The sequence below is a fragment of the Theropithecus gelada genome, chromosome 14 (assembly GCF_003255815.1).
Source record: "Theropithecus gelada isolate Dixy chromosome 14, Tgel_1.0, whole genome shotgun sequence".
Classification (NCBI taxonomy): Eukaryota; Metazoa; Chordata; class Mammalia; order Primates; family Cercopithecidae; genus Theropithecus; species Theropithecus gelada.
This window is the reverse complement of record NC_037682.1, coordinates 73,531,374-73,553,752: the sequence shown is the minus strand read 5'-3', so window position 1 is coordinate 73,553,752 and position 22,379 is coordinate 73,531,374.

Genomic DNA, 22,379 nt, shown 5'->3' with positions numbered 1-22,379 from the left:
GCTTGATGGGGATGGCATTGAATCTATAAATTACCTTGGGCAGTATGGCCCATTCCCATTTGTGAATGGGAGTTCATTCATGATTTGGCTGTTTGTCTGTTACTGGTGTATAAGAATGCTTGTGATTTTTGCACATTGATTTTGTATCCTGAGACTTTGCTGAAGTTGCGTATCAGCTTAAGGAGATTTTGGGCTGAGACGATGGGGTTTTCTAAATATACAATCATGTCATCTGCAAACAGGGACAATTTGACTTCTTCTTTTCCTAACTGAATACCCTTGATTTCTTTCTCTTGCCTGATTGCCCTAGCCAGAACTTCCAACACTATGTTGAATAGGAGTGGTGAGAGAGGGCATCCCTGTCTTGTGCCAGTTTTCAAAGGGAATGCTTCCAGTTTTTGCCCATTCAGTATGATATGGCTGTAGGTTTGTCATAAATAGCTCTTATTATTTTGAGATACATTCCATCAATACCGAACTTATTGAGCGTTTTTAGCATGAAGGGCTGTTGAATTTTGTCAAAGGCCTTTTCTGCATCTATTGAGATAATCATGTGGTTTTTGTCTTTGGTTCTGTTTATATGCTGGATTACGTTTATTGATTTGCATATGTTGAACCAGCCTTGCAACCCAGCGTTGAAGCCCACTTAATCATGGTGGATAAGCTTTTTGATGTGCTGCTGGATTCGGTTTGCCAGTATTTTATTGAGGATTTTTGCATTGATATTCATCAGGGATATTGGTCTAAAACTTTTTTGGTTGTATCTCTGTCAGGTTTTGGTATCAGGATGATGGCCTCGTAAAATGAGTTAGGGAGGATTCCCTCTTTTTCTATTGATTGGAATAGTTTCAGAAGGAATGGTACCAACTCCTCCTTGTACCTCTGGTAGAATTTGGCTGTGAATCCATCTGGTCCTGGACTTTTTTTGGTTGGTAGGCTATTAATTATTGCCTCAATTTCAGAGCCTGCTATTGGTCTATTCAGGGATTCAACTTCTTCCTGGTTTAGTCTTGGGAGAGTGTAAGTGTCCAGGAAATTATCCATTTCTTCTTGGTTTTCTCGTTTATTTGTGTAGAGGTGTTTATAGTATTCTCTGATGGTAGTTTGTATTTCTGTGGGGTCGGTGGTGATATCCCCTTTGTCATTTTTTATTGCATCTATTTGATTCTTCTCTCTTTTCTTCTTTATTAGTCTTGCTAGCAGTCTATAATTTTGTTGATCTTTTCAAAAAACCAAATCTTGGATTCATTGATTTTTTGGAGGGTTTTTTTGAGTCTCTATCTCCTTCAGTTCTGCTCTGATCTTAGTTATTTCTTGCCTTCTGCTAGTTTTCGAATGTGTTTGCTCTTGCTTCTCTATTTCTTTTAATTGTGATGTTAGGGTGTCGATTTTAGATCTTTCCTGCTTTCTCTTATGGGCATTTAGTGCTATAAATTTCCCTCTACACACTGCTTTAAATGTTCTCCTGTTACTATATCAAAGAATGTGGATCTCAGCATGATAGAAATAAAAAGGGTACTTTATTCTGGTAAAGATATGGAGATGTTTGTAGACATTGTTTTGTTGTATTTATCACTGATTGTAAATTTTAGTGAAAGGATTACTGCTTTTGTATTGATGGAAACCAATTTTATAGCTCTGGCTTTAAAACAAATAATTCTATTCAGTTTTGTTGAAATGTAAAATGATACAAATGAGAAAAAAGGTATTTCTATAGTAACTGTAAAACCCAAAGATAATAATTTTTAAATTGACGTAGTATTATTGTCAGGCAAGTTTGGCAGGACAAACCTGCAATAGTGGTTACAGGACATAAAAAGTGAGGGATGGTGAATTCTTAAGAATTGTTTTGGGAAAAATGCAACCCATCGGGATGTTTTCTTTTCTTTCCAGGGTTATGATTGTAGTTAGTTAAAAACAACTGTTTAAAGAACCTAAGGGGAAAAAATGTTTGTATTTCCTCCAAGAAACTGAAATATTTTCTGATGACTTTGTGTCAATACGATGTAAGTGGAGTTTTTAATTCAAAAATAAAAAATGCTACCCTCTAATCTATGAAAAATAGAAAAATATTATTACACTTGACTTTTTTGCACTCAATTTAATCAATATTTGAAGCACCATATGTGCCAGGAGCAGTGCTGGGTAATGAAGACATCAAAATAAATTGTTGGCAAACAGCAACTCCTCAAACCTTTCTTGGTTGGAGAAATAAATGGATGTCTTCTTCTTCTAATTGAATTGAAGTATTTTACCCCCACTAGATTACTGGCTTCTTAATAGTAGCCCATAGTATCCAAGATCATTTTTATATCATCTAGGGAATTTAACACATGATGGGGTTTACATACATAAATGTAACTCTTACATATGTAAATGTATGTCAACTATAAGCGTTAGATGAATTATTTCTTGGATTATTTTTATTGTACAGAAGCACATGTCAGTAAGAGGGTAAAATATTATTCATGTTCTTCTATCACATTGTTTAACCCAGTTGACTATTTGAGAAAAATAAATTTAAAGCATTATTAAAACAATATTTAAAACAGTATTCTTAACTTTATTAAAATGTTACCAGTGTTAACATTTCAGTGTAGAGGTGACTCTGCAATTAGAGGCACTTCATATTTGTGAGAAATTATAACTATACAGCATCATAAACAATACTGAATTTAATCTTTCTCACACATTTTTTTCTTGCTTCTAGTAAGATATTAAATGGTTTGGAAGTAATTAAGTCTAAGACAGTAAAGAAAGTCTCAGAGAGAAAAAGATATATGGACATCATCTGAGAGGAAGTTAGCATTAAAAATTGCCATCAGCTACTTAGATCTCTCATGTCTGAGAATTTCTAAATATCCCTCAGCCTATAGCATTTACAAAGCACTCTGTGGTTTACAGGGTTCAAACAGATTATCCCATTTGAAACTCTCAACACTCATGTGAGCTACTTATGCAGTTATTTTACTATCATTCTAATTTTAAAGATTATAAAAGTGAGGTTCAGAGAAGTTAAGTGACTTGCCTAAGACCATGTAGCTAATAATCGATGGAATCAGTTTTATAATCAAGCTCTTCTCAACTCTTGTCTCGTTCCCTGCCAACTATACTATGGTGACTATATAAAGGAATAGTTTACAAGACTCAAAATACTCTCCTAAAACCAAGTAGATTGTTTAAAAATATTACCTAGAGTAGGAACGTGGTATACCAAGATAAACAACAGGTATGCATTTGGAAGGTGAATATTATAGGCCTAGTACACATTTTAGCGATGCTTCTAACCAGAGAGAAATCACTTAATCTCAATTTTCATATCTATAAAATTGAGATGATAGTGACTCCTACCACATTCTAAAATTGCTGTGAAAATCAAGGAGCTTTATAAACTACAAATCCTTATGTAATCATGGAATATTATCATGAAGTCATACAATAATAGATGCAAAGCGGACACTACCCCAGATTTCGTGGTTAGATACACGGCTTGGGATTATACTGTAGCTAAGAGACACAAATTCTAGCCTTGGCTCTGCTACTACTTGGCTGCATATATTTAAAAAATCTCCATAACCTTTGTCTGTTTCTTCATCTGCATTATTAGGCTGAACTGGATAATCTCAAAAGACTATGTTGAACACCCAACTTCCTGTGTTGAAGTTCTGTGATTCTAAGTGAATCCAACCATTCTCCTTGGCTCAGACTCCCTGATCATCAACAGAATAAATGGCAGAGACAGCTGGCTGGGGTTAGAGGTACAGTCTCTGGCCACACAATAAAATACAACTAAGGAGACCATACTGCCGTCAAACAGATGATAGGGCTCTCATTAGCAATGTGCTGAAGCCAGTGACATCCAGGGACAATTGCAGCTGGCATTATTCTCACATTAAGATGGATGTTCAATTAGTTTGTCTGTGCTAGCTTAATCTGAACTCATCCTCTGAAAATTCAAGGATGCCCTCTTTGTTTAATAATCAGAGTTTGGGAAATAATCATTAAGCTCATGCTTTGCGGCCCATGTACTATGTGGATAATTGCACACTATTGCAATGGTAAAATTAAAAAATTAATAGTACTCACCCTTCTGTTCTGGAAGGAGTATGAACTTTAATACCATAGAGTTTTGTGTTCAGGACCCCATCTGTTGCTTACTAGCTTTATCTTTCATTTGCCATTGTGTTCACTGATTAACACTATACCTGGCAAAAAGTAGATGCTCATTATGTACTAATGAAATAAACAGCCTTGGGATTTTTATGTATTGTCTCTGTGCCTGAGCTTCTTCAAATAAAATGGGAATAATAACACTGAATTTATAGAGTGGTTGTGAGGATTAAATAGGATAAGAATAGAAAGTCCTTTTCATGGTAGGGATGCTCAGAAAATGTCCATTCCCTTCTTTTGCACAAACTTTCCTGCAATTTTTAATTCTGGTGTGGGGGAAGTACTGATGACATTTATCAGCACATCTTCAAAAGTAAAATAATCTATATAATAAATTATATCAGGAACGGGAGCATTAATTCAGACTGAGAGATGAACACAATGAAAAACAACAACAAAAAAATGCAAGTAACAAAATTCTGCTGAGGTAGCCACTCAACAGAGGGACACATAAATAAGCCAAACATAGTGGAAATCCCATATCCCCTGCTTTCCCTGCTGACCACACTGATGAGCCACATCAGATGTGATGAGCATGAACACTTACAGGGATAGCTTAAGATAGAAGAGTACACTGGATCAGAGTTACAGAGATGGCTTTGAGAAAGGTCTATAGCACTAATAAGACAGAGCTTTTTGTTTGTTTGTTTTGTTTTATTTTAATAAAAATAGCATTAGCTAAGAAGTAAAGCTTAGAGCTCAGAGTAACAGAGACACAAGTTCAAGTCCTACCTCTTTCACTTATAAGTTGTGAGAGCTAGGAGAAGTTATTTAATTTCTCTAAGCATCAAATGCTATAATCTAAAAAAGAAATATTAAAATACTGACCTTGCAGATTTGTTTTGAGAATTAAATGAAACTGTATACCCAGTATATCACAGAGACAGACTACTCTTCATCTACCCTCAATGTCTACCACAATGCTTAATATGTAGTAGGCACTCAATGTGTATTTTCTGGATACATCAAGAGCCACTAAATTAATAGTTAATCAGAATAATATCACCTCAGAGCGAATATACAGTGACTTAATGTATACTCACTCATAACAATAATTGTCATATAGTAGATACTCAATAAATGTTCCCTTCCTTTGATTTAGTGGAAGAATTATTAGAAATATATTAGAATTTTTATCTATGACCCATAAAATTAGCATCAACTAAACTTTTGGAAGTCAAGTTGATTAAAGCAAATAGGAGTAATTTGGAAACCATAGTACGTACACAACACTCAACAGTCGGAGAAAATCTTTGTGGTTCTATTACTAGTTGCTTAGAACACTTTATTGACAAGGTTAGCAGGGCTTCATGAGCATGTGAACAGTGCATTTGCACCGGGCCAGTGTGTTAGTCTGTTCTCACACTGCTAATAAAGATATACCCAAGACTGGGTAATTTATAAAGAAAAGAAGTTTAATGGACTCACAGTACAGCATGGCTGGGGAGGCATCAGGAAACTTACAATCATGGCTGAAGGGGAAGCAAACACATCCTTTTTCATATGGTGGCAGCAAGAAGAAGTGCCTAGCAAAAGCGGGGAAAAACCCCTTGTAAAACCATCAGATCTCATGAGAACTCACTATCACAAGAACAGCATGAGGGTAGTGGCCCCCATGATTAAATTATCTCCCGTTGGGTCCCTCCCATGACACATGGGGATTATGGGAGCTACAATTCAAGGTGAAATTTGTGTGGGGACACAGCCCATTCTCTGCAACTGTTGCCAGCTTCCACTCAGGGAGCCAGTTTGATCACATGAGTGGGAGGGTCTGCATTCTTCCGTTGCACTACACTTCCTGATTCAGTCTGGACATGTGTATGGGAAAGCTTATAGTTGGACACATACTCTGCAGCTTTGTGGACTGGGCAGGGCAGCAACCACCCCTGGCTTTGTCTGGCAATGCCCCTGCACATTCAACAGATGTCTCATCTTGTCTTTTCTACCCTCCCCTAATCTGGGTACTGAACACTTCACGATATGGAGGTTTCAATCCCTTGGGCATCATCTGTCTACTCTACATTGAAGAAGTGGGCTCTTGTGAGGGGGTGAGTGATTTCCTGCCTTCAACCAGAGCCCTGCATTTGTATTTTGCACAGAACCTCAAAAATTATTCAGCTAGTCCTGAATGTCAGACAAGTAATATCCATGAGGCCAAAACCAGCAGAAATATTTTCTAATGTGACTAAGGGTGGTCCCCATCGTGAATACACAGCTAGACATCTGAGACTTCTCTGAGCGTGGAGCCTCTATATCTGTCTATCTGTTTATCTACTTAACATCTTTACTTGGAAGCCTGAAATAACTCAAACTGAAAATGGCCTAAATAATACTTATAATTACTGCCACCCTACTCTGCCGCTACCTTCAATATGGTTATTCTCTGAGAAGCCACAATGATCTCATTCCATTTTAAAATCGAAAAACTCAAAGTTGCACTCAAAACTTGTATCTCTCTCACCATCCCCCATATCTGATCTATATCAATTTTGCCTCCTAGATTTTACTTCTAAAATATCTCTTGAATCCAGCCACTTATATTTGTCCTTGAAATCATCATCTTAATACAAACTCCCATACTTGTCTGATTTAACTAAATCTACTCTCTTGCCCCTTGCAAACCGGGTAATTGTTTTCCAATGCAAATCTGATCACATTTCCCCCCTTACATAAAGCTCTTCATGGTTTCTGATTTGTCTTAGGAAAAAAGAACAAATCTTTAACTTGGCCTCCAAGGCCCTGCGTGATTTATCTCCTTCCTATACCATCAACCTGTTCACACATTATTCTACTTCTTACTGCCTATGCTTTGGCCACACTGTCCTTCCTTAATTCCTTTGAATGTATATGCGTTCTTGCTGGCTTTGTCTCACTCACCTCCCCAACCTCCTAATCAACTCCAAATTTTCATCAAATTGCAATTTATTTATTGCTTCTTTGGAGGAGGCTGCTCTGATCTTATATTTAACACAATTTAACATGTCTTGATAATAACATGTTTTACATTTCTATTTATATGTGTGACTCTTTGGTTAATGTTTGTCTCGCTACACTAGACAATGGCCAGGTATGTTTTCTCTCCAGGGTTCTCACAGTGAATGGTACATAGCAGGTATTTAATAAATGTTGATAGAATGAATGAGTGTTTATGGGTTCTACCATGTGTTTTTCTTCCATGTACCTATAGGACAAGCAGTAAACACAGCTTCTACAATCTAATATGTGGCATGACTAAAAGTCATAGGTTAAGGTTGTGTTACTTTTAGAGAATTGTTTAATCTTTTTAGACCTTAGGGGTCCTTAATAACCTGAAGACCTTGTGGAGAGCAGCCTGCTGACATTATTTGACATTTAACAGGGGAAAATGTTCAAGAAACATCACTTTGCTTTTTCTTTGTATGTTCACATCCTTCCTGTGTGCACGTGTTGTGTGTGAAGGGTATGGAAACCGGGGACCAGTTTTATTGTTATTGTTATTGCTATTCAATTGTTATTTTTATTTACTTGGGAAGTGTTGTACATGTTCATGACTCAGGATATTTTTTAGAGTGCAAACTGTTTAGCAGATATAGTAAGGGTAAAGATGGGTAGCCATGCATGCACATGTGTGGGTGAATATATGTGTGTTTAACATTTAATTTGCCTGTTTTTGTCTTTGTCTTTTTAGGAGAAAAGTATTTCCTAGAAAATCTGCCACCCCAAAATGGCCCTGGTCAACCAGTCCTACTTGTAATAATTTCATTGGTCCCTCAGGGTTCACCCTAGCCCTATGTCATTTGATTGTTTTTGAGAACAGCCAGGTTGTGGCCTTGTCTCTATTTCCAGTCTCTGGAACTTTATGATCAAAGTTAATTGTCCACTTTGTTTGTCTATTTTTTTTCACAAGATTGCAAATCGTTTGAATGTAAGAGCAGTTTCTGTTTAAAATTATCTTCCCTAGGACTTTGTCCCCAGATTCTCAAATATTTGCTGGATGAATGACCAAATTAGACCTGTATATACCTAAGATATAATTCCTTGGGACTCTTCACCACCTTACATTAGCACTAACCCATCTGGCAAAGCATACCTCAGGCCACTTCAAGGCGATGATTCAGCCTGCCCTATGACAATTTTCTTCTTGATCCACTTATACACGGGCCAGACATTAGGACATTTGTAAGACAGAGCATTTTAGAAGCTCAGTAGGGTTGGAACTTTTTCTACTCCCAGCAGTAGTGTTCACACATGGACTTTGGAGTCTTGGATTCAGGAAACTTAGGTTGAAGCCTTGGCAATGCCATCTATTATTTCTGTATATTTGAACTAGTCAATTATCTTCAATATTTAATTCTTCATCAATAAAGTGGAAATAGTCATAATAATAAATTTACATTGCTATTTTTAGAATAAAGTGAAATATTTTAAATAAAACCACTTCATAAAGTATAAAACATCTTCTTACGCTAAGTATTTATTTTCACTTAGTGAATGACAAGCAGTTTCATTTCTAGACTAGACTACAAAATGACTTCTTATAATATGATTAACAAATCTCTATTCTTAAGGGAATTACTTATTAATGATCATATACAAGGAATTTCTGAAAGAGATCAAGGATAATTCTGAGTTTATAATTTTAAAATATTGAGTCTAACATATGGGTACACATGTGTTATATGATGATATTATCATAGTAGATTCTATATGTTTCCAATGTTAAAGTTTAAAAGATAACATTGTCTCATTGGGTCATCAAAGCTTACTTTGAGGTAGAACCTCGCTTTATAGTTGAGGACATGGGAAAACTCGTAAGAGGACAATGAAAGTTTCATCTTTCATTTTTTATTTAAGCGCAACAAAACCATCCAAGTGTTTGTAGTAGCATTACTCATTTCATAGAATACAGAGTCAAGATAGCTCTTCTAAGTTTTGTGGAAAGAAAGTTATTCAAATTTTTATAATGCTTTCATTAAGATATCTTACTTATCTTTAAATGATTGTCTTCTTCACCTGGGTTCCAGGAATCATGTTACTTTTTTTAATGAAGTAAAAACGCATGCAGCTGGCTGGGCGCGGTGGCTCAAGCCTGTAATCCCAGCACTTTGGGAGGCCGAGACGGGCGGATCACGAGGTCAGGAGATCGAGACCATCCTGGCTAACACGGTGAAACCCGTCTCTACTGAAAAAACAAAAACAAAAACAAAAACCCAAAAAACTAGCCGGGCGAGGTGTCGGGCGCCTGTAGTCCCAGCTACTCAGGAGGCTGAGGCAGGAGAATGGCGTGAACCTGGGAGGCGGAGCTTGCAGTGAGCTGAGATCCGGCCACTGCACTCCAGCCTGGGCGATAGAGCGAGACTCCGTCTCAAAAAAAAAAAAAAAGAAAAGAAAATGCATGCAGCTATTATTGCCATTTTTTAATTCAAAATGAAAATCAATAGTCTTGATAAACCCAATGGGAAAATCTTTAAATAATTTTTCTGCATGTAAACAGAATACTTTGCACAGAGAAAATATTCTACTGATAAAAGCCTCTCTTTATTCTGATATCGATGCCTATTATCTTTTTCTCTCTCCAAGCGGAAAAAGAAAGATAATCAGAGAACGTGGTTACTTGGTGTTTTTGAGAGAAGAGGCTTCTCACTATGAAAATTTTAAGAATTTATATGAAATCAGTGCATAATTAATAGTTGTCGACAATCTATTGATATTTCTGAAATCTAATAGAATAATAGAATTAACCATGGCAGCTTCCTCTAAATCTTTTCAGCATATTGTGTAGTATAGGTAACAAGCAAATCAACTGTGTGTAATTACAGGACAAGAATTTAATGAATTTAATTTTTTTATCGAAACTAGACACAAAATTACTTGTTTTTGTCCTTTAATGTTAAAAGAATGTGATTACTAAATGAGATTGGAAAAATCTCCTTTAAAAATAATTTTAGCCTACTGACTTAATCATGAGATTTTTCCAAACAGTAATTATATATATTTTTTAAATTGACATGGCAGTATAAGGTGATGATTTTTAGGGAAAAAGAAGTAGCTGAAATTGTGCTTTACAACGCATTTCGATGTTTGCTGTGAGACTAAATTCTATGAAATATTTCTGTTGTCTCCTGCTTATTTGGATTAAAAACATGGTCTCTGGAAATTTCCAAATATGTGTTGAATAAATCCCAAAACCTGTTTTCTCTATATTGATACCTTTTAGATACAAAGAGGAAAGAAGTAAGCATTTGAGTGGATTCCGTGTGCCTGTTACTCTAATCATTCATACTATGTACTCTCTTTTCATTCCTCAATAACCATAAGAAGGAAAAAGGGGTTAAGATGCATTGGAAAATTATTTGCTAGGATTCATAGAGAAATTATTCTATTTAATTATTTTAATAATCATAAGGGGTATGAATAATCCACATTTATTCAATATACAACTGAATCTCAGAAGCTTAATGACTTGTGCCAGGATTCACAGATTGAAAGTGAAAGATACAGGAATCAAACATAGGCCCTTCTGATATGAAGTCTCAGGCTTCTACCTTTATATGGCAGCTGCCAGGCAGGCAAGAGTTACTCCCAAATAAGTAGATGGTTGGAACACGTTTTGAAACTCCTTTCATTCATCCAGCTGATTTCTTTAGATACTCTTCAACAGACATAGGCAATAATCAATGAAGTGCTATGATGAGGTATGAGGTATAGGGAAAAATCTTGGAAGAAAATCTAATATTGTGGCTGGGACAAGTAAACGCAAAGCAAATTTGTTGAAAATTTTCCAGTCTCTCTAGATGGATGAGTTCACAGCAGGAGGAGAACATCAGGTAATTGTCAGATTATCTTCCTGTTATGAAATTATGGCTCTGGTGGATGGAGAAAACTGCATGTTCCAGAACAGGATGGAAAGTCATGCAGTACCTCTGGGGCATCTACCATGTGTTCATAATAAGAAAGGGGAATGGCATCGGCATTAATAAAAGTAATTCTAGCTGCACAAACAGAAACTTCTAAATTATTAGTGGCTTAAAACAATATACGTTTAATTTTCACTAATGTCACTGTGATGCATTGTGCCTAGTCAGTAGACACTCAGGGACCCTAGTGTCTTCATAATCCCACTCTCTTGTAGATACTAGGAGCCCTCTCTATTCAGCCAGAAGGTAAGGAAAGATTTCACAGCAAAAGCAAACTTGCTTTTAAAACATTTTGGCCAGAAGTGACATGCCTTAATTCAAGTTCTATCTTATTGGCTAGAACTAATCATATAGCCCCAACTTAGATAAACAGAGTGCCAGGAAACATAGCCCATGTTTAAGGAGCCACTTCCCCACAGTAACTACACCGTGGAAGGGCAGCAAGCATTGTTGGGTGTCATGCTGCCTTCCAGTATCTCTTAGTATCTTCCGGGGAATATTCATATGCATGGAACAATCAGAGAAAACTAAAGAGTCTATTGCTGGCCAGGTGCGGTGGCTCACGCCTGTAATCCCAGCACTTTGGGAGGCTGAGGTGGGTGGATCACGAAGTCAGGAGTTCAAGACTAGCCTGGCCAACAGGGTGAAACCCCATCTCTGCTAAAAATACAAAAAAAAATTAGCCAGATGTGGTGGCTCACACCTGTAATCCCAGCTACTCAGGAGGCTGAGGCAGGAGAATCGCTTGAACCCAGGAGCCAGAGGTTACAGTGAGCTGAGATCATCCCATTGCACTCCAGCCTGGGTGACAGAGCAAGAGTCCATCTCAGAAAACAAATAAAAAAAGAGTCTACCCCCAAAACTAAGGAGTGAAGGTGAGGAAGACAAACAGGTCAAACAACAAAATCCTGAGGTGTGGACAATGACTATCACTGGAGGAATTCACGGTGTTGTTTGAGAGACTGAGGAAATTTGAACTTCGCCTTGGATGAAGAAAAGCACTAAAATGACTGGATAATACAGGATTAAGGAAGAAACTGACATTTATGAAGCACTTATGATGGTCAAGAAACCTGTCAAACACTTTGGACATGGCTTCTCATCTAACTTTGCAAGGTTGACATCATCAAGTCTTTAATATGAAAAATAACTAAAATGAAGAGAGACTTAAAAACTCGCTCCACATGGGTGCTGAATAAATGGCGAAACTGTATCTCAAACTCAATTATGTACAAACACAAACCTTGTATACCATGAACAAACAAGGTTTAATTCTCTCAAAAGGCTCTGTTCCGGACACAATTGGACATGATTAACATTTTACTCCTATTTTCTAGAAATCATAAAACTTCAGCTATGATGGAAGAGGATCAGGGAGGGCATCTTATGAGAAGATCTACGTGAATAACACCTCACACTATGAATAAATTCGACTCGATAATTAGTTGAAATCAGATGATTGTAGAGAGGGGTAACAGAGAAAGAATTGAGGAAGACAGAAAGTCCTAGCAGATATGTAATGTCTACTAAATGCGAGAAACCCTGGCAGACATATACTATACTAGATTTCATTGAACCTTCATATAATATTTGTTAATGAACCTTCATATAACATTTGTTAATATTTGTTAATGTCTTCTGTTTTATATATATGAAGAAACAGAGACCTACAGAGATGATACAACCTTCAATGTTACATGCCCAGGGAGAGTCTGAGACTGAATTTGAATTCACATTTGTCTAACTTAAGCTTTCAGGTGTAACATGATGCTGTAGTGTAAAGAAAAGCCAGGGGGAAAAAAAAAAAAAAACACGAAAGAAATGTCTGAGCATGGAATCTTCAGATGAAGAAAGAGAACACAGGAAGAACAGGGAGAAGAGAGAGGACATACTATGTTTTTTCTTCTCTTTGGTTTCAGTTCTTCAGCTCAGTGGAAGAATGTAGAGGACAAAGATTATATTTACTAAGAAATAATAGATGATGGCTAAAATGTTCAAACTCCAAATGTTATGGGCAATATTTCAGAAAAAAAATTAAAATTTATATATTCTGTAGGTATAAAAGCAAAGCAAAGTATTTTAGTTTTAAAAATGCTAATTAACAAATTAGAGAAAAGTAGTTGGGTGAGGAGTGTTTAGTCCTGGATTAACAGCAATAGCACATTAGCTAGGTGTGGTGTTTCGCTCCTGTAGTCCCAACTATTTGGGAGGCTGAGGCGGGGGGATCGCTTGTGAGCTATGATCATGCCACTGTAGTCCAGCTTAGGCAACAGAGCAAGTTTCTTTTAAAAATATCAATGGCAAGAAAAATAGTTATGGATTTGGTTGACTTGAGTAATAAAGTAGAATTAAAAGATATCTATAAATTTTGACTCCATTAAGAGAACCATAATGACAAAATGGTGGGAGATGTGGTCTCTTTGAGTCAGGAGCCTTGTCTCTCTTATTCATCACTACATTCAGCAGGACACAGAATGTGTCCTGGAGTCCTAGTTTAAGCACTCAAAAATATTTGTTACATGAGTGAGTAAATGAATACATTATATTTAAAACCGATCAGGTCACTCAAGGAGCTCATGGAGTGTTTTTTTTTTTTTTTTTTTTTTTTTTTTTTTTTTCATTTTTGTGGGTTTAAGCCAAGAGAGGCAGACATTTATTCATTTATGCTACACATATTTATTGAGCCTCTAAAATATGTCAGATATTCTACTAGATATTTGAGATAAAATGATGCCAACATAGGGTCTGTTCCTCATGGAGCTAATAACCTTATGGACATTCAGATGAAACAGTGTCTCTAAACTCCAGCTATACTAGAAGAAAAGGAAGAGAGCTCTTTAGGCCATAGGGAAGTGTATTTTAGGATATGTGGGTAAAAAAAAAATAAAATACCTTGAGCTATCTGAAATGACCTCATGTGGGGAGAAACATCTAATCACACTTGATCTAAAAATCATAATTAAGTATAATTCATGGAAATTATAGGAAGGCAGCAGTTGACTTATTATTCATAAGAAAACTTTTTAGCAATTATTCTTCCCTGAAATGAAAGTTTCTGGCTCCTAAAGTGAGATATCTGTCAAAGATGATTTTTGGAATGGCTGAGCAACCATCTCTAAAAATACTAAAAAGCAAATGCCAAATTGAAAAAGGAATATAATCTATTTGAATATGTGAACTATTAATTACAGCTATGTGGTTGTTATAAAATTATTTTTAAAGTGTCTTGTGTGTTTTTCTAAGTATTTGTGAAAATTTAACTTGTTATTAGCAGTAGTAGTTTTTGGTAAAGGAAACATGGGAGGAGAAAAGGAAAGTTGGGTAGAACAAAAAGAAGCTTGCAATTTTGATTAATGAAAGAGGGAGATAAACACATCATAATTTGCACCTTAATTTTTGTCTGATCAAATTTTAGAACAAGAATATTGAAGTCATTATACATCAGACAGGTTAGAGATATGTTCTAAATTTTACATATGTATAGTTTCTGTTAAGTGGTACACTGGGAGAGATTTTTCTGAGCAAAGCAATGTTTAGCATTCCCTCTGATTGCAGAGGGATTTAGGAAATCCCATCTGAAATATGGAGATTTCTCTGGTTAAATTGGGCTAATATGTAGCTAAAGTTTATGTAAAAGTTTCCCTCGAATCATACAGATTCTCTTTGCCTCTCGATAGGTTTGACAAATGTAGTAAATCAAAATATAGAATGGTCCACTTACATTTGAATGCAATGTTTGGTACATCCTCATACTCAACAATTATTGTTTGTTAATCTGACATTCAAATTTGACTCTTCTTTTTATTTAATCTGGGAACCCTATTATCAAGCAGTGTTTTATAGTGGAGCAGGCATTAAGAGTTATTATTAGTTGACTTGAAAATATAAAAATGTGAAATTTCTGTGAAATACAGATGCTTTCTTTCTCAGACTTGTTCTAGGTGTTAGAAATAAAGAAACAAATTTAAAATTGTTCTTTCCTTATGGATTTCAGGTATAGTAGTAGTTGACAAAGGTGTAAACTGAAATATATAAACAAAATCAATATTATAGGTACTGTGAGAGGGATATGAATGGTGTAGGGTGGAGGTAACCAAGGAGGATGAGTGCGGGCTTTGACCTGAGAGGAGTTCAGGAGGCTTAAAGAAAGGTTTTATAACAGAGACAAAGTTTAATTTGTATCTGAAAAGACAAATTGGTCTTGAGCAGACATACAAGATCGACTTTAACAATTATTGAATATAATTTTTTTATTAAAACCTACATTATGCCACCAGTCTACAAAGTGTGGCAATAAATAAAAACCTTAATATTGCAAATCAGTGCTCTTTCACTTATAATAGTATAAAATGTGTGCTTTTAAACCTGTATTATTTCTATAGCAAATGTAAGGAATTAATTAAGTGCTTAGGACTCCAAGCAGAACTCAAATAGATAGTATCTTTAGGACAAAAAGCTCAACCCTTGCTGAGTGAGTCAATAATATATTAATTAACATTGTGATCCAGCATGCTGCTGTCTATTTATTGGTCTTCTCATAAAGTATTTCATTTAAATTTATTGAGATGTATTATCCTTGTAGCCTGTAACAAGCTATTAAAACAGTGCCAATGAACAAAATAATTATCCAAAACCATGGCCACCAGCTGACCCAGAGGCTTGATCGGTTAATTGTCTGGAGAACAGTGGCTATGACAAGATGCCTTTATTTAAACTTCTTACAACCCTATGCAGAAACTCAAAGAAAATCTATTTGCATACTATCAGCCTTGTGTTGGTGACTGTGTGGTGAATTTAAAAGAAAGATAAAGTAGTAATAATGGTAGCTAATCCAGAGATTTACAAAAAGACTTGAAAAAACAGGTGGGCAAGGAGAAACCAACTGTTATGAAGAACCTACTATGTGCTGGGTTCTTTACATATATCATCTTACGTAACACAGATAGATGCAGCACTATAGGTTAATAGAATTATACATCTTTTTTATGTAATAGTGGATGTAATCGGTCCTGGGATATTAGGCATCTGGAAAGGGAATATATAGCTCAAAAGTAGTAGAGTTGAGATGTTAACCAGAATTATTTAGCACCAAAGTCGAAACATTTGCACTCTGCCAAGCTATATGTAGGTTCATGTAAGTTCAGTATTAGGGGTAATAATTATTATCATATATTTATTTGAATGACTAAAAAATGACACAGGCATTCCCACAAAGTAGCAAGGTGGAATGTTTTGTCCCTAAAACTTTCAAAGCAAAGCATTGCCAGCTGTACATCAAAGAGCCTAATTCTATATTGAGAGCAAGTTTGGGCAAAAAACCATTCCCATTTTTTCTAATTATATTCTTCATCCTAGTCTTTGGCCACCTGAAATTACTTTCCTGATCTTTAAAAACACCAAACACTCTCAAGAATGTGTATCTTTTCCATAGTTTCTTCTTCTTAGAATGCCTTTGTGTTTTATGGGATACTTTTTCCTCAAGGCCCAATCACCCAGTTTTTGACTTCTCTTAACAACTCGGCATCCAGATAGATTCAGTGGCCCTCTTTTTTTTAAATTTTAATTCACACTGTTTTGAATATATTTCTTTATAGTTCTATTATAATTCATTAGAGATATTATATGTGTTTTTACATCTAGATTATAAGCACCCAGTTCCTTGGGGATCAATAGGAGGTTATTAACAATCTTTAGTCAGAGACAAGATGAAAGTGTTCATGGTCAAATTTGAGAAATTAAAGGTTTTTCCAGGATTGCTTCATAGATTCCAAGGACATAACACCCCAATCCAGAGAGCCAGTGTCATTACATACTTATCTAGAATATATCCCTATGTATGTCTAATCAGATTCCTTAAACATGCCTTCTTTATGTCTAGCTTGGGAGCTTTGTTTACTCTTATCAAGAACTTTACTTTGCTCTTTTACTACTCTAGAATACTCTACACAGAGATAACAAATGGACTTTACAGAATATTAAAATGGTTGTTGATAGCCACCTGAGTGTTATATTAAAAATCATTTTGCCTCTGTATGTGCTAAAGATCACCATGTTCTATCAAAAAGCATCTACATAAAGAAAAAACAGTTATTTGCATATTTGCTCCACATTAGTGATCTCCATGCTGTGTCTTGCATTTTCTTTGTCCAACGTTCCCTCCACACTATATTCTTTTGAATAAGAAAAAGACCCAAATCCAAATGCAGAGTCCTGATAAGATAAGTGAGCAACAACCAGGAGGGGACCACAGGGTGGGGAGAACAATTGTTCTGAGAAACAGCTAACCACAAATAACCTGTTTGTACAACATCTTCTTCCCAAATACCTCATTCCACGTGTAGCCCAAGCAGCATGATCAATTTGCATGTAACTTCTCCAGGACAACCCTATACAACTTCCACTTCAGCCCCTCTCTCTGGGCAAACAGCCTTCTCTCTGGTGTACTGTCCATTGCCCTCTTTCAATGAATATTTATACTCTCTCTAATCCCTGCCTTTCTTTACTCATGACTGTCTTGGTAAATTCTTTTACCTCCTACAGCATCAGACCCAGCCAGCTGCACCTACATTTTGGTGGCCTGTACAGGAAACCTCTTCTCTATTCTCCCCCTTTTCTCTCCTCCAACTCCAACATCTCTGTGATAACGTCCAAGCCCAGAGACAACCAATGGTCCATGGCAGAGCCTACTCTACGGAGAACCAGAAGGTCCTGGTGGAAAGAGATCTAACTGCCACCACCAAATCAGGTGAAAGTTTAGTTTACTTTCCTTCCAGTCTTCCAGCAGACAGTCTCTAGTGTCCCTCTGGCAACTGATGGCCATTTGCCAGGGCCACTGCCTGGTACAGCTTAAAGGCCAAAGGGTGAACAGGTTTGGCTGCCTTGCCCAGAAGGGAGGAAGACTCTCTCCTATCCTTTCTGGTCAAAAGTCCCCAATCCTTACGTGTGGCATACCTGGCAGAGGCAGCTGCTAGACCAGGGCAAACCCACACATGCTTTGGGGAACTCAGGCTCCCTCTTTCTCACTCTAAAAATTACCTGTGAAGGCAGCCATCCATCCTGCTCCTGGCAGTATCACCTGATGTTTGTTTGTTTGTTTTTGAGATGGAGTCTCCCTGTCACCCAGGCTAGAGTGCAGTGGTGCAATCTTGGCTCACTGCAACATCTGCCTCCTGAGTTCAAGTGATACTCTTGCCTCAGCTTCCCGAATAGCTGGGACTATAGATCCGTGCCACCATGCCTAGCTAATTTTTGTATTTTTAGCAAAGATGGATTTTCACCATGTTGGCCAGACTGGTCTCAAACTCCTGAACTCAGGAGATTGGCCGGCCTCAGCCTCCCAAAGTGCTGGGATTACAGGTGTGAGCCATGGTGCCCAGAGGATGGCCTGATATTTTAAGCCAGGTGATGCCTAACAGCACCAGGGTGGTGAGTTCCCTCAACCTTTTCCCCTTGTACCTGGATTGAGCACCTGGTGGAATTCGTACCTGGGCTACATGGGGTTGATCACCCAGTGTTCATCCAGCAGTAAGGCCCTAGTGCCAGTAGGTGGGATGCCCCTTTGGAAAGCGGATCTCAGAGTCCCTCAGAGGACATACGTGACACCCCCTTTCCTTTCCAGGATGCCCCAAGAGAAATAAGGTTCGTGTTCCCAGTGGATGTTCTTCCTCAGTCCCACCATGGAACAAAGCCCTTCCATTCCTTCAGACTTGTCCCTCAGCAGCATTCTAAAACATTGGGATACATTTGACTTTCAGGCTCTCAAAAAGAAATTTCTAATTTTCTTGTGGAATACAGCATGGCCACTTTATAAACTTCCGGATTAGCAATCCTGGCCTTCTGGTGGGCCCTTTGCCCCCAACACTGTTCTGCAGTGTGACCCCTTCTGTTGCAACTCTTCTAAATGGTCTGAAGTTCCTTATGTCCAGGATTCATGGCTCTCTCTTGGGATCCCAATCTCTGCCAAACCCATTGAATGTGCTTGGCCAAATTCTTTGGCCCCACTGACTCTTTTGACATTAAAATGTCAAAATGACCCTTCTTTTATTTCTTTTACTCTCCTATTCTCACCTTGCTGGATTGATTGAGGCCACATATTCCTCCCCTGACAGACCTCCTTCACTTTGAATTATGCCTACTCCATCTGCTCTGTCTCCCTCACCTTCCCCATGATATCCCAACCTTGGATGTTATTTTCCAGTGCCTTCTCCTTATCAGGGACCCTTCTCCCCTTCATGCCTGTAATCCCATTTCAGCCTCAGAAAATGTTTTGCCACTCCAGGAGGTGGCAAATGGGGATTTAGGAAACATCAGAGTCCATATTCCTTTCCTAATGTCTGACCTTTCCAAATAGAGACTAAGCTCAGCTCTTTCAGTCAGGACCCTTCTCACTTCATGAACAAATTTGAAGGACTTACTGTTTCCTTCCTCCTCACTTGACAGGACATTTATATTATTTTCACCACTTGTTGCATTCATGTGGAAAAATCTGGCATTTGGTCCACAGCTTTTTTGTTTTTTTTTCTTGAGATTGGGGTCTCACTCTATTGTCCAGGCTGGAGTACAATAGTGCAAACTCAGCTCACTGCAACCTCCACCTCCAAGGCTCAAGCTATCCTCCCACCTCAGCTTCCTGAGTAGCTGGGACTACAGGCATGCAACCCTATGCCTGGCAAATTTTGGTATTTTTTGTAGAGATGGGTTTTACCGTGTTGTCCAGGCTGGTCTCAAATTCCTGCATTCAAGCGATCCACCTGCCTCAGCCTCCCAGTGTATTGGGATTACAGATATGCATCACTATGACCAGTCTACAGGTATTTTATTATTTTTTCTTTTCAGCCCTTGCATCATTAACTTACTTGTCAAATTCATGTCTTCTAGAATTCAGTAGTTTCACCTTCAAGTGATGCTGCAAGTGGGATATCAGTCTCTCCTCATGATGCCTCCTGCCTTTATGAATCTCCCCTGGATTCAGCTGGGTGAACACCAGTTTCACCTTGACTTGCTCCCCCTCTCTAATGAGCTCTTTCCTCCAGCAAGATTCAAAATCCTAAGTCCCACAGCCTGGGTCAATGACCTACATGGTCTCCTGACAGACCAACCACCATAGGTAGGGCCAGCACTATGCCCATGGTCATCAGGAAGTTCTTGGAAAATGAGACCTCTGCCTCAGTGCCAAAGAGTTGTCATTGGTTTTCCTGGCCCAAATTTTGTTTTACTTTTCTTTATCCCAGTATATTTAATGTGTACCCACAAACTAGCAAAATCTCACAGATAGTTTTGTGTCTGTCTGCTACATCTTTATCCCCCAATTGACTGTGTGTTCCTTGGGGGCAAAGTATAAAACTGAATGAACTTTTTATTGTCTATCTCCATGACATGCTGTTGCTCACGGAGTAGAAAATAGAGTGTTTTTGTTTTGATTAATTCTAAGATTATGATTCCTTTTTCTACTATGCTTCCCTTGCTATATTCTTCTAAAGGACTATTGCAAATCAAATCAATTCTATTTCCAAACATTTTCAGGTTAGGTGAGTCACTAAAGATGTATGGATAAGAATAACTCAAGATTAATAGGACTCAATAAATAATTTGTGAGAATATACTACGGGCTTGCTTTGAGTTTTAAAAATAACAGTGGCTCAAATGGACAGACAAATAACCTTACTTATTTCTCTTTCACAATGTAAAATATTTTGTGTATGAAGTATAAAATGATACAGCAGCTCTACTCTAGAATGAAATGACAGTTCTATCTGCCTCACTATTCCACCATGGGATTGCCTCATGGGCTAAAATGATAATGATAGCTGGGTCAGTAGCCATCACATTCAATGTATAAGTCTGTTCTCACATTGCTATAAATAACTGCCTGATAGTGGGTAATTTATAAAGAAAAAAGGTTTAATTGGCTCACAGTCCCACAGGCTGTACAGAAGGCATGGCTGGGGAGGCCTCAGGAAACTTACACTCATGGCAGAAAATAAAGGGAAAGCAATCACGATTTACATGGCCAGAGCAGGAGGAAGTGAGAGGGGGAAGATGCTACACATTTTTAAACAACCAGATCTCATGGTAACTCACCCACTGTCACCTGAAAAGAACCAAAGGGAAAATCTACCCCATGTTTCGATCACTTTGCACCAGGCCCCACCTCCAACATTGGGGATTACAATTTGACATGAGGTCTGGGTGTGGAACACAGACCCAAACCATATCATTCATATTCCAGATAACAGGAATAAGGAAGTGGTGAAGAATAAAATATACACAGAGATGTCTTTTTAAAATTTCCTGAAATCTACAACAGGACAATTGGGCTAACCTACTGGACAGAACTCAATCACATGGTCTTATTTCACAACGGAGGGTGGGAAATGTAGTTTTAGTCTGGCTAGCCAATAGCCCTCTCAAAAATTAGTTTTCTATTCCTGTGGAAGAAAGTGAAAATAGTTACTGTAGGACAGTTAGCAGACTCTACCATAGTGACTCTCCTTTGTTTTTGTTTTTGGAAGTTTATGGGGATGAATAACACATGGAGTTGGCCTTGAAGAAGATTTTAGTCTTCTGGGCAAACTTCAGTCATTAAACATCTATTTATGGCCAAGGCTAGAGTACAGGTGTATTAGTCCATTCTCACACTGCTATGAAGAAATACTTGAGACTGGGGAACTTATAAAGAGAAGATGCTTATTTGGCTCATAGTTCAACAGACTCTATAAGAAACATGGCTGGGGAGACCCCAGGAAAATTAAAATCATGGTGAAAGGTGAAGAGGAAGCAGGCATGTCTTTACCTGCCAAAGCAGGAAAAAGAAGAGAGAGGGAGAAGGTGCCACACCCTTTTAAACTATCAGATCTCATAAGAACTTTATAATTAGACAGCATTAGGGAGATGATGCTAAACCATTAGAAACCATCCCCATGATCTAATCACCTCCCACCAGGTCCCACCTCCAACATTGGGGATTACAATTCAACATGAGATTTGGGCAAGGACACACATCTAGACCATATCAACTGGGATTAATAAATTCTCATCCATTTGAATAATGAAACAATATAGAGTGAGAAAAGTGGGAAAAAACATAATTGTGATATTATATAAGCCTGATGATAACAGAACTCTGTATAAACTATAGTAGCAAATTCAGTGACCGTCTTTGGTGGAGAGGCAAATGAGAGATTGATGTAATACAAGTGGACAGAAGGAATTCACCTCCTCTACAAAATAGAATGTAAGAAGGACTTAGAGGTCCAAAAGAGAAAAATATCACATAAAAACGGTAGAAAGAAAAAAGTTCCTTATAGCAGATAA